The sequence below is a fragment of the Chanos chanos genome, chromosome 6, assembly GCF_902362185.1.
Source record: "Chanos chanos chromosome 6, fChaCha1.1, whole genome shotgun sequence".
NCBI lineage: Eukaryota > Metazoa > Chordata > Actinopteri > Gonorynchiformes > Chanidae > Chanos > Chanos chanos.
This window is the reverse complement of record NC_044500.1, coordinates 48,988,925-49,002,057: the sequence shown is the minus strand read 5'-3', so window position 1 is coordinate 49,002,057 and position 13,133 is coordinate 48,988,925. Positions and strand designations below refer to the sequence as shown.

Here is a 13,133-nt window from a genome sequence, read left to right as displayed (position 1 = left end):
AACGCTCTCTCCGTTTCTCATACATAGCAGGTTGTGTAATCATTGGGGTAATTATATTAAATTATTCTTAGATTGACATTAGATATGTCTCTGCCCATCACAGAGAAAGAGAGAGAGAGAGAGAGAGAGAGAGTGAGAGAGACAGAGAGAGAGTGAGGGAGAGAGAGGTGAGAGCCAGGGCATCGATGGTTTTCACTATTCTACTGACATTTGAGCGCTTGCAATTAAAGGCATGCAAGAGTCACATACATGTTTTCTAAGGACTGCTAGGTCTGTGGTGAGAGCGTGTGTGTGTGTGTGTGTGTGTGTGTGTGTATGTGCGTGTGAGTGAGAGTGAGTGTGTGAGGAGGATATAGCTTTACTGTACATGTCTGATTGACTACATTCTCTAGAGATCAGCAGGTCAGGTTTCACTGATCTTAGACTCAGAATTAACACAGATATCCAACTGAAACTCAACCACACACACGCCCACACAAATACACATAGATGCATATGTAGTACATGTGTATCAAGTTAGGGCATGGGATGAGAAGCAGATATTGTGTGTGTGTGCATGTGTGCGTGTGAATTGTGTGTGTGTATATGTGGGCATTCAATTCACCAGGATATAGACTGTAACAGAATGTCGCCCTGGTTCCTGTTGCTGAGAGATATGGTAGCCTGTCTTACATAACAGAGCCATCATTCCCTCTCTCTCACACACACACACATATACACACATACCTAAACTCAAATGCCTGCATTCACATGTGCGTGCACACACACACACACACACACACACACACACACACACCCTAGTATAGAGGCTCCTGGAGGATTAAAGTATTGGATAAACGGGACAGGATAAATAGTGTATGTCTTGAGATATGAAATGATCAGCGGCTGATTGGGTCTCTCTGGTCCTGGGACTGACACCCTGGGTCATGGACTGGCCCGAGACCGTGAGCGCACCTCTGTTTGTCTCCTGATGTGATGTGGACAGGAAGTCTGTGCTGTGAAACGATTGGTCATGACTCCTGATAACGGGCAGATGGGCATGTCTCTGCAGGGTCACAGAACAACACCGGAGCCTGAGATCAGAGCTGTAACACAGACATTGGCTGTGTCTGAAATGGCATACTAATGTACTGCATACTGGCCCAGTATACACTGTGTACTGCACACTACTCCCCACGCTAGTATACAGTATAGTACGCAATTATGAGAACGTTAGTGTAGTGTACTACACGTTGGCTATCGGTTGGGCTATCTGTTCTGTTAAAATCGAACGACATACAACTACCACAAATATCTATCAAAAGTAGCCCTATACGAAAGCGCATGAAGACGTATTACACAAAAATATGCTACTGATACATTTATAATCGGAACTGCAGCTGAAGTTGAAGTGCAGCCGCTTCTGTCGCTACCCGGCATGTTTTGTTTTGTTTTGTGTGTTTTTGTTTTTTTTTTTTAATTTTTTGACAGTTGGAAATCACCGCGTTGCTTCATGGGATGCAGTACTCTACGAAGTGAGCTCCGGTTGTATACTGCAAATTTTCGCCAGAGTAGTAAATCATTCGGGTAACTGACGTGTACTGCAAAATTTTTTATTTTTAATGTACTGCATACTACTTACTACTTTTACGTCAAGATCAGTATGCGAGTAGTACGTAGTACGCCATTTCGGACACAGCCGGTGTCTCTCCATAGATGAACTGTTGGCACAGGGACGTGTTCTTGCTTTGAAAAAATAATATGCACCCCACCCCCCCCGCCTTATTAAATTACTGATATCAAACACTCATTACAATAAAATAATCCTCACACGCCAGTATTTTAGGAAATGCTGTGTGTGTGCGTGGATGGATGAGTCTTTTTTCTTTTTCTTCATTTATAAAAAGTGAAACTTGTACTGTGTTCCCGGACGAATAAGTAGATTCACCAAGTACTCGTCAGAAACCTCCCTTGACCATTAAAGTCAAATCACAGTAGTTCTGTTCATGGGTTATGATAGCGGACACAGCGATTGTGAAATCTCTAAGATTCCACATTTAACCCGTTAATTTACAGTGACAGGAAGAGCGCTTTGTCCCCGTCTTCTCGTAAATGTGGTCGGGAAACACCTACACAAAGCCGTTTAGTGACTCAGGGCATCACTCTGGCGACCAACTGCCGTGAGAAATACGTTATAAAAGATCTAGACGTCTACTAAATGTGTTTCTCGTCTACCAAATGCAAGATGGACTAAACAACAAGAAGGATGCTCGGCGCTCTTTAACTTTCATTTTCAGTTCCGACAGCTGAGCCCTCGTTTTATTCTGACCTTAACCATGACTTGCGATTTTTTAACGCTAGCTTTGTGGGCCAGTTGGCTAAATTCAGTGTGACTTACTGTCAAACACATTCTCAGTTCAGAAACCAACGTAACTGCAGATGGAGAACATAAATACTGTGTGTGTGATTCATTTGCTAATGACGCATAGCTGTCTTACTGTTAACCGGAGTTTTATCGACTCCTTTGAAACCCGAACTGCAAAGGTAAACATTTAAAACAATAACTGGACACTCCAAGGCTGTGATTGGTCATATCGACCGTGGGAGTCCGTATGCGATTGGACACGCTCATTGTAATACACCAATCGTGCGTCACTTACTGGAAAGCCGTAAGAAACGGTCTCTGTCGCTAAAGGAGGAATTCGTGTGCACTGCGCATGCCCCAGTAATCGAGGTGCGTTTTTATGATATCAAGTAAGCGATTAACAGTTAAAAAGATGCCGAGCAAAGAATCTCTTTGTAAACTTGATGACTAAACCATTTTTTGATTTAAATAAACTAATTATCTCAGTGAGCTGGTCTTGAAAACCACAGAGGACGAGGGGAGAAGCTTGTTACACTGAAATAATAAAAGGACCTAAAAGTGGAGAACAGAGAGACTTACCATCCCATCTCTCTGTACTTTGCTGTCAACAGTCATCAAATCCTTTTTTTGTAGAGGCAGCTTTGCTCAAAAGATCCAGTTACAACCTGTTCACAGGTATCCCCTCTGTAAAGTAAAAAAAATGTCAGCACTCTTTCTTCTCCTGTCTTTGTCTCTCCATAACATTTGCCACTTCTTTGTTTTGTTTTCACAGTATTCTAAACCCTAAATCTTGCCTGTGTGTATGGGTCTGTGTATGTGTGTGTGTGTGTGTGTGTGTGTGTGTGTATGGGTCTGGGTGTGTGGGAGGGTCTGTGTGTGTGTCTGCTCTGGGAATATTTGTCAAACCTCCCTTTTTTTTTTTCTTTTTTTACATTCTGAGGCAAAGCATTCAGAGCGTGCACACAGTGGTGGCTGGTTCCTTGAGAGAAGCAACAATAAAGAAAGAGAGAGAGATAAAGTGAGGAGGGGCAGAGAGAGAGAGAGGGGGGGGGGGCGAGAAAGAGAGACAGAGAGAGAGAGAGAACAGTGGTAGAGGAGGAGGAAGGGGGGTGTCCTCATGCTGGCCTCGTTCTCTTGAGGTGTGTCGTCAGATGGGAAACAAAATTCCCTCACAATCAAAAACACAGAGCTAGTGATCTGACAACACGCCGCTGCCCGGTCACGAACGTGACCTTCATCACACGACAAAAGAACAAACACTTTCTCTCTCTCCTGAGGCTTTGAGACGCGACAGAGAGACAACACCGTCAGACACAAACTGTTGCAGAGAAGCTGTCATTCATCTCTTTGATGTTAAATTCTCGTTTACTGTTATACCAAGCAAGACTTTTTTCAGAGTCAGACAGAGAGTGAGGAGGAAGGTAAAATTCTTATCTGGTTTCAGTTAGACTAGCTATAGGCTGTGTGCATGTAGGGCAGAGGTGGGCAGGTCCATCATTGGGCCGGTCCTAGACCGCGGGCCGTATAACGCCCAGGTCTGATGTACGGTTTGTTTAACCTGAGTCTAAGTCTGGATTATGTTTAGACGCATTCCAGGATGAGATTAGGTTTAGACTGAGTATCTAATCTGCTACAGGTGGTGTGTGAACTGGTCAAACTGGTGTCAAGGCAGACAGGTGGCACTGACCCAGTTACATACTGCTGGTTTGTGTGTGTGTGTGTTTCAGTATGAGACAGTGTGTTCCTGCTTGGCTTCTCTGTAAGGGAAGACAAAACACAACAAACCTACACATGTAACCTTGACCTTTAACCTGTAACTCTCACTCTCTTTAACTCTCTATCTTTGTTTCCCTCACTTTTTATCTCTCTCTCTTTCCCACCCTCTCTCTCTCTCTCTCTCTCTCTCTCAAAGCACTGATGATGATAAAGTGAAACAGCAGAACCAACATTATTATCGAACAAACAGCACAGTGAAAAAAACAACATTACTATCGAACAAACAGCACAGTGAAAAAAACAACATTATCATCGAACAAACAGCACAGTGAAAAAAACAACATTATTATCGAAAAAACAGCACAGTGAAAAAAACAACAACATTATTATCGAACAAACAGCACAGTGAAAAAAACAAGAGGCCCTTTCTTTCACTCTTCACGTAATAACAGATTAACAGTGATAATGAGAAAACCCTTTTCACTCTTTCATGGAAAAACATTCTTCCAGGAAACACACGCACACACACACACACGCACACAGAATTCCACTCTAATGTAAAGGATCTGGGTGACAGTGTGTGTGTATTGGAGTTGTTTTGGCAGTGTGAAGTCCATGTTTGTGTGACTGGTGACATTGGACAGTTTTTTGTCAGTGAGTGATATGACAGACCTACACACACAAACACCACATAATGAGACATGTTTGTGATTGGTGACATTGGGCAGTTTGTCAGTGAGTGATATGACAGACCTACACACACAAACACCACATAATGAGACATGTTTGTGATTGGTGACATTGGGCAGTTTGTCAGTGAGTGATATGACAGACCTACACACACAAACACCACATAATGACACAGTACTGGCACCAGGAACTTCCTCCAAAATACTCTAGAAATTTCTATGTAAGTGATGACAACAGGAAACAATAAAAAAATACAACAAACACACACACACACACACACACATTTGCCTTTTGACTAGATTTCTGAGCTTTAGGTTCTGTGGTTTCTCTCTGGAAGGTTCTAGAGGTTCTAGAGTGTTGAGAGGACTGAAGGTACCCAGAAGAACTGCGGGCCACCAACACAACACAACACAACACAACTCAACACAACACAACACAACACAACACACACTCTCTCTCTCGTCTCTCACGTGTCGGGTTGAGGATCATTGAGATCAGTCTCCTCCAGGAAAGAGGAGTATTAATAAACTTAGGAGTGGCTCCCACACACACACACACACACACACACACACACAATTTAAACCGATAGATAGACACTGACACTGTGTGTGTGTGAACGTGAATATGATCAAACAGAAGTGATTTAAAATGTTTAAACAGTAAGAATAAACAAGCAGTAAGAGCAGAATAAGAACATCGGTGGTGCTTTACAGAATTTCAGCTTGTCTGTTTCCATAACGACAGGAACTGCTGAAGTGTAATTAAACTCAGTCACATATTAGATTAAAATGAATGGGCATGCTTTTACACACACTAAAACTACACACACAAACACAAACACACACACACACACACACACACACTGCTGAGTCAACGGGATGGAGGACTTCGTGATCTCGTGCAGAACAGTAACATACAGACAACCAATCAGGGGATAATGTTGGTTCTGCTAGTTCTGAGAGTTGACCAATCCCATCCCTGCTGTACCAGTGCATGTCCTGATTGGCTAAAAGACATCACAACTGTCTTCACCATGGCAACATGCAGCACCGGGTCCTAACTTTTCACTGCTGATTTTGGCAGTACCTTGACTCATCTGTGCTCATCATTCAAGCCCCTAAAACTCTTCATCGCAATGAGACCCAGGTTTCTGACTGTGGGGCTACAAAGAAAAACAGTGAAAAAAAATTAAAGATGTACGTAGTGAGGTCACCTTAGTGCCACTCTCAGTGTCACAGAGGAGGATGAAGAGGATGAAGAGGTGTTTTCAGTTTAACATTGATTCACTGCACTGGTCACGACTACTCATACGTCTGAATTCTCCTCACACTCTGTCTGTTTTTTTTTTATCCGTCTGTCCTCTCCTTATTTTTGCTGTGCTATGCCCTTTCTCTCAGTTTACTGGTGGCCAGTTCTATGAAGTTTCTATTACTCTGCCCTTGCATGACCCCCCCCACGCTGACTGGGGAGGGCATGGACTCCCACATGCCTCCTCTGCTACATGTGGAGCGACCAGCGGGTGTTCTGCTGAGGGGTTTTCGGGGAAGCAGTGGTGGTGATGTGTGTGAGGGTGAATCTGTATCAGTACTCGCTGGAAATTCTCTTGCATTTGCATTTTTAACAAAGCAAAGTGAGGCAGGTTATAGCTCTGCCGTGAACACATCAATCTGATCTTTAAGATGATCCAGCTGAAGGTCTAGACCATTGTGAATAAGCAGTGACATGTTACATTTTTTCTTCACTGCCCCTTGCCTCTTGACCAGATCTCGGAGCATTAGGTTCTGTGGTTTCTCTCTGGAAGGTTCTAGAGGTTCTAGAGTGTTGAGAGGAGTGCAGGGAAGAACTGCGGGCCACCAACACAACACAACACAACACAACACAACAGAGCACAACACAGCACAGCACAGTACAGCACAGCACAGCACAACTCAACACAACAGAGCACAACACAACACAACACAGCACAACACAACACAACACAACACAACACAACACAACACAACACCACACAACACAGCACAGCACAACACAACACAACACAACACAACAGAGCACAACACAACACAGCACAACTCAACACAACACAATACACACTCTCTCCTCTCTCACGTGTCGGGTTGAAGATCATGGAGATCAGTCTCCTCCAGGAAAGAGGAGTATTAATAAACTTAGGAGTGGCTCTGAGACACTCATACACAAACACACACACACACAATTTAAACAGATAGATAGATCTGACACTGAGTGTGTGTGTGTGTGTGGGTGATAACACTTAATGTGATATAGGTTTACGGGCGACAATGGCATGGGCCTGTCGCCTGTTATATAACATTCACCTCTCCTTGGCTGTGAGTGTGTGTGTGTGTGTGCGCATGTGTGACAAGTCAACAAAAGTGACTTAAAATGTTTAAACAGTAACAGTAGGGCAAAGACCTTGCTGGCGCTTTTTAGTCTTTCAGTGTGTGTGTTTCCATAGCGACAGAACAAGAAGTCGCAGCAGTGTAATTAAACTTACACATTAGATTAAAACAAATGTACACATGCACGCAGGTATACACGTACACACACACTCTCTCTCTCTCACACACACACACACACACACACACACACACACTCTCACACAGGATATGACCCTAAATGACTAGGAGATCATTGCTGGTACTACATGAGACCACCAGTGTGTGTGTGGATACAACTGGACTGGTTTAGTCCCATGGGTGGTGTCTCACGCTATGGTGCACGGTGAGATGGACGTGAATGACCCACATGGCGACAGAAAAAGGAGTGATGGACGACAGATGGAGAGGAAGTAATTTGGCTCAACACACTCAGACGATATTTGATTTCTGTCTATCGACTGTTAAAAAAAAAAAAAGATATAAAAAACCTAGCAGACTCTTCTCTCTGATCCAGAGTTAACCGTTCGCTCATAAGCAAGACAAATGGCAGCATTAGCAAGCCATTTTCACACACTCACTCTATTCAGGATTTTGTGTCAATATTTTATTCTAAAACTGTCTTCAGGTCTGATCGCTCCCCTTATGGAAACTACTCAGCCTGACCCAGACTGGCGTGGGCCACACCTGTCAGGACGTACCTGATAATGCTGATTCTACAGGGATCTGTCAACAGTTTGTTGAGGTAAATGACAGTAAGACACATTTTTTCAGGTCTTTTTCTCAGAGCAGATAAACAGGCTTTCCTGCCCTCAACAAGTGGAAGTCAGGAGAAGAATCAGACATGCTTACTTACCTGAACAGCTTGTTCATATTTTAACCAGATCATAAAATTTGAAATAAAAGATTATGACACAGGGCAGAAACCAAGACCAGGACAGGCCAGCAGTTATATTAGAGTAGAGGTAAAGAGTAGAGAACAGTGTAGGAAATCAGATATGTATGACTTAGATAAACAGTAGTATTGTATTAGAGAAAGGTTTTAACCCATGCAATAACATGTCATTCAGAATATGATAACATTCAGTAACATACAGAATGGAACCAAAGACTGCTGGTGCCTGTCCAATGGTCAATAAAACAGCATCTGTTTTCAAAATGAACTGACCCCCCCCGCCCCCCCCCCCCCCCCCATGCCTCTACCATCTTTCAAACCAAACCTATACCCTCATTCTGCATGTATGTTTTAGTACAAAAGAGAATTTTCTGGACATGCTCTGTTTTTGTTATCTTCAGATTGTACACGTGCTTGTACCCATATGTCTTCAGTATAAACACATGCCAAACCAGTAACATGGTCCATGACTGGTTACAAACACCCAAGCATGTCACTGCTTTTGCCAATGCTAAAAAGATCAGGGTCCACTGACGGCGTTAAGTGACTCGTAGCCTGAAACATTTCTCACAGAGAGAGAAAAGCCAAGGCCTCATTTGCAATTGTTTTCAAAACTATGTTTGAGGGTTATTTTATTGATTTTAAGGATTTTCACACCTGAGATGTGGAGGCAAAATGATCACCCCTTCCAGTTTTCCAAAATTTGTTTTGACTCACCAGCCAAGTGCTTCCCAGGCTGAGGTTGAGAGAGTTTGATGGCTGTCCTCTCTTCCTGAATCGTGCGTATCCTACTCTAAATTTAGCTCTGTATCAAGGTCAGCGTTCGTGGGTAGACGTTAACAGGCGGTTATGTCTGGCCAAATCCGTGTATCATATTTTAACTACAGTAGAATTGTAAGTGAGCATTGCACTGACGGCACTGGGCTGGATTCTCCGCGGTCAGCGATGGACGGCGAAGTCCTGACTTGACCACGGTTGCCATGACGCTATCAGCGCATGGATGCATGCTGGAATAATGTCTCAAATGACAGTACAAACTGTAGGTGTAAGGCCAGATTTATCAGATAAATTTCACGTTAATACTCACTCTCATTAACAGATAGGCTACTGTTTAATCCTGAACTATCACCCCTACCATTCGTCCTAATTTTATCAAAAAGCTGCAGCTGCCTCTTATAACAATCCGAATAATGATTACATACTGTAAACTTAGTGTTATCTGAAGTGCTTGACTAGGGCTAAGGTTAGGGTTAGGTTAGTATCAAACTGTAAATCATATCACATTAACGCAACACTGTTTCTGGGTTAAAGACCAAGTAGAAGAAGCAGAGGAGAAAAGCAAGAGAACTCTTATTTGCAGTTTTTATATAGAAAAATGGATGTCACTACTCTAAGAGCTAAACATGCGAAATTAAAAGTAAATGAATGTGTAGTATAGTAGACTAACAAATGCTATACATTTCAGTAGATGTAATCAAACTTTAAAAACATTAATACACGCTCAGTCCGGTTTGTTCCAGATTATTCGCTTCCACTCCTTTCCGCGTGCTCTCTCTGCCGTTCGGTCGCAGGGTGCCGGACACGTCGACTGATGTAATCGGACACGAATTCCAGCGTGTTGCTGAAGTGCAATTCGTCACTCCATTACGTCCAACAGTTAGGGGGAGCGTTTGTTGTGCAACGGCGCTCTCTGGTGGTGGATTCATATCTTTAGAGGTTTCCCATAAATTGTGGCCAAACATGCAGGAAAGACCATCGAATAAAGGATACACAGAAAATATTGTTTGTTCATGTTTTCCACGGCAAAGATCATCAGACAATACAATATTGAAAAGAAAGTGATTTGTAAGATTTGTACGAAAATCTGGATTTTTGTAAACACAAATATTATAATTAGTTAATTGGTCAAATAAAACTTTTAACGTAAAGCTGAGTCAGTTATTAGAGTTAAGTCATTTTAATAACAAAATTGCTGCATCCTATTTATGCTCTGCGTGTACCACTGGCCTACAGAATTTTATACAAAAGGATGCCGCTCGCTGCAACTGCCGAAACCCGGGATCGAACCAGGGACCTTTAGATCTTCAGTCTAACGCTCTCCCAACTGAGCTATTTCGGCACTGCGATAATGAGGGTCCTGAATTATAACCATATTCTTACGATACGATGAGCCTACACTGCAGTCGGCCCTCCTCATTCGCGTATTTAATTTTCGCGGATTCGATTATTCGCGAGTTTGCCCTCTATAATTAAATGGGACTTTTTTTGGAGTTAGTGAATGACGTAGCGAGGTTCTTGTCGGTATAGTAGAGAGTTCGTGTAGAAGAAATAAAACCCGAGGGTAGAGAGTACAGAGCGAGATAAAATGTGGGAATGATGTGTATTTTTGTGCTGTTACGGTGTCCAAATGTACATGTAGTGCAAAAGGGCATGATGAAGCGCAGTGACCAGAGAGGTTCAGATATTTAAAGTTTCAGGTATCTAAAGGGGTTGTGTGCATTTGTATGTTTGGGGGCGTTGTATGCCTGTGTATGTTTGGGGGGTTTGTGTGCACAAGGCCAGATGAGTATTTAAAAATATGCTTAACAAAAAACCAAAATATCCCAATATGGCTTATATACATCAAACTTTCTTTTAGCCTCTACACCCCCCCATTTTGTCCTTTGAAGGACAGCAACCACTGGACATGAGCACTGTTGACCCATGGAGCTTCAGACCCTCACTACACAAGAGGGAGGTGGGTACACAAACCTTAAATACAAACCCTCCGGGAAGTAGCCTTCTGCCAAATAGGATTAATCGATGGGTTTCCCACTAAACCCGAGAAACACGATGTAATTATGATGTGCACGTGCGCGGTAACCGTAGATAGGGCCGCTCGGTGGGTTTGACAAAAACCGACAGAACACCTGTTACTATGTTTAATGCAGGGCAAAAGCAGCCCAGGTGACTCTGAGAGACCTGACTGTGGATACACGGCAGCTATCGCTCTGTCCCTGCACTGGTTCGACACGCGAAACGAACCAGCCCACCCTAAAGCGCGTAACTGTAAACGTTAACCCATGTCGTGAGCATGACCGATGCTACATTTACCGTGGTACCGCACTGTGGAATTTGTCAGTGAGAATGAAGACATTTCACCGATTCAACCTATTCATTCACGAATAGCAGGATCTTTGCCCTCGGGTCAAACTGTAAAAGACACACTTAACACAATTAATTCTGCTAAGTTGCCTCTGGTTTGTTTACATACATCTGTCATGGCTAGCGCCGCGATAATATATATATTAGAATACGACTCTCGCAAACTAGCCTTGTAAAAGCTAATTGTGCATTGCATCCATGCGGTGTGTGCTCCCATTCAAATCACAACATGTTGTTTGCACTACCCACATATGAGATGCATATTACTGTTGTTGTTTGCACTTCCACACCCACTTTATGTATATTGATGTCTCATATAGTCTGTGTATGGCTTGTATATTGTGGACTCTGGTCTGTAAATAACATGTACATCGTCTGTATATTGCCTGTAGTACTAGAGAGACGCCATAGGCCGGAACCAAATTCCTTGTGTGTGTTAACATACTTGGCCAATAACACCTGATTCTGGTTCTGATTTATCATAACCTTCTCATGTAATCAGTTAATATACTCTAATGAACTACTCTGGCCTCTTCCCAGTCATACCTAACCCACCGAGCAGTTTGAACCAAGATGTGTTTAAAATTGTGAAACTTCATTTCATCTGTCTGTAAATACAGATAAAAACTGTTGAAACAGGGATGTGATCGGAATCACAAAATAATAATAAAACTATTGCGTTCACCCCACACAGAATGAAAACACTGTCTTCCTCTTTGTTACTATGGTGCCACATTATATAAGCATGAGGGCGCCGCATTAAGACAGACAGCGTATCACATCTGAAATGCGGCTGAGAAAGGTATGTAAAGTCCACAGACTCATGCAAATGGTACACATAACCCGTAGCTAACTGTCCTATCATTCCAAACTATTCCTTCAAACTGATACTACATGTTTTCATTTCCCCAAATTTCTAATAGCACTTTTGTCTTGTTTGCTGTCCAAAATGCCCCCCCCCCCATCCGCCAGTTTTTTTTTTTCATTTAATGTAATGTGATATTATAGATCTGTTATGAACTAGCGTTAGCCAGTTAGCTGGGGTTAGTTAGTTGTCTCTTACTAGAAAGTGTAAACAGAACCATAACTGTAGTAACCATCCATCGTGATGTGTAAAGACCAGCTCTTGGACCTTTGATGCTCAGAGATTTTTGTGCCATGGTACTGATATAGTGACTGACTCTCTTGATTACCCTACTTACCCTACTCTACCTTATTCTAAATTGACCCTGTGGGTTCCCTGCTCCCATGTGGTTGTGTGAACTGGTGCAGCAGTACTGGGGATCCCTCAGTCATCTCTCTCAGGACAGATGATGTGAGAGTCTTAGTCATGAGGAGACTCTGACAGTGGACTGACCTGTGCTCTGTGGTTCAGAGTGTTCTTTAAGACAACTCATCAGTGCCCTGCCCTGAGTGATCAGGCTCTGCCGGGATATGAATATGTTCCTCACCCTCCATACAATCCTGACTATCTGAGAGGGCTGAGCTGCCCAGTGCCCAGGGACTCACAGGTTTTTATCATCCTTAACTCACTGAATGGGTCATGACCTAATGTTCATCCAGAGATTTCTGTGTGCCACTTCTCTGTGTCTTTTACTGTCTTTCAACTTATCCGTGTGTGTGTGGATTTCTGTTAATAACAGCACATACTGTTGTTATCTACAAACTTTCTCTTCTCTTGTTGACCTTTGTCCTCAGTGGACAGCCTTTCGTGTTGGGTGCGTACATTTGATGAGTTAAAATGCTACCTGCGTCAGCAGCTCAACACACACCGGGTACTGAGCCACACGGCATGCCACATTTCACACTGACACCCTCCACCTTCTCACTGATGCTTTGAAACACTATGAAACCCTACACTTCTAAGCAGGGAGAAACATCTGCACACTTACAGTTCCTCCTCAGAGTGACAGACGTATCTCAGCAGTCAGTTACTTTCACTGGGACA

At 43.0% G+C, this 13,133-nt stretch overlaps 1 non-coding gene across 1 annotated transcript; it reads right to left on the bottom strand.

The window, feature by feature from the left end:
* Positions 1-10,087: 10,087 nt before the first annotated feature.
* Positions 10,088-10,160, bottom strand: trnaf-gaa (transfer RNA phenylalanine (anticodon GAA)). The gene has a single exon. It is a non-coding gene; the product is annotated as a tRNA-Phe (tRNA).
* Positions 10,161-13,133: the final 2,973 nt, after the last annotated feature.